Source organism: Molossus molossus, unplaced genomic scaffold (genome assembly GCF_014108415.1).
Source record: "Molossus molossus isolate mMolMol1 unplaced genomic scaffold, mMolMol1.p scaffold_m16_p_9, whole genome shotgun sequence".
NCBI classification, from domain to species: Eukaryota; Metazoa; Chordata; class Mammalia; order Chiroptera; family Molossidae; genus Molossus; species Molossus molossus.
In genome coordinates, this window is record NW_023425403.1 from 61680656 (window position 1) to 61681876 (window position 1221).

The following is a 1221-nucleotide window of genomic DNA, read 5'->3' on the forward strand; positions in this document are numbered from 1 at the left end:
TTAAGAAATCTTTCCCAAACCAAAGGTCACTAGGATTTTACCTTATATTTCTTGCACAAGTTTAATTAGATTTATGATTTGTTTCAAGTTGATTTTTTTCTATGGTGTAAAGTAAGGACCTTGAGGATTTTTCTTGTTTTGTTTTACTGCACATGGATATCCAAATGATCTTTGTTGAAAGATCCTTCTTTCCCGTCGAATGGCCTTGGCACCTTTGTCTAAAATCAATTGGCCGTATCTGTGTAGGTCTGTTTCTGGGATCTCTGTTCTGTCCCATTGATCTATCTGTTTATTGTAATGATGATATCACAGTGATTAAATGGCCCAGGGTCAGATCCTCCCGACCGTTCTCCGGTTCTCCAGGGTCTGTCCGGGAAGGTCAGTGTCCCCCCTGGCACTGTCCAGTGCAGAGTCCTTGAAGCTCAACAGGCTCAGCCTTTGGATTCCCTCATAGCATTGCCCTCCTCCAAAACTCATCCTGGCTCCTGGCTCCTGGCTCCTGGCTTGAGCAGAGTTCCTCCTCCTTATCTGTTATGAAGGCCCCTAGTAACTGTGCTCACCCCAGCATTTCAGTCTAATCTCTGTCTACTCCCTGGATGGCCCTGCAAACATCCAGCATGTCCTCCCTGTGGGCCTCTGCCCACAGTGCCTGTGTCTGGATTCTACCTTCCTTCATATCACCTGGGGTCCATGAGACCCCAGCCATGGGCCTCCCCTGTTCCACACAGCGCCCCAGCCTTGGATGACCGGTCAGGCTCATGGGTCCGGATGGATCCCTGCATGAACTAGCTCAGAACTAATTGGGGATGTGGGACCCCTTGCTAGGTGCCCTACCTAGAGGTCTTTAGAAACCAGCTCGGAGGAAATGTAATAGGAAGAAAAGTCACATTCTGGAATTGAACACAGACCATCACAGCCCTGGGCAGGGCCATTCCCGCCACCAGGTAGGACACAGTATGGCCCTTTGGGGAGCTGACCAGGCTGCGGGGACTCATCTCAGCCTGACTTACAGCTTTTCCTCCCACAAACTCTTCTCTCCTGCAATCAAACCATCTCCTTTGACCCCGATGGTGCTGACGGCCCCAGTGATCTTGAACCGCCTGCTCTCAGCCATGCCCCAGATCTGGCCTCGGAGAGAGGGCCGGAGAGAGGGCCTGTTCCCCTGCTGCTTCCCTGGGGTCTCGCCTCTGGGCTTGGCCCTGGTCCCACAGGCGTCAGGCT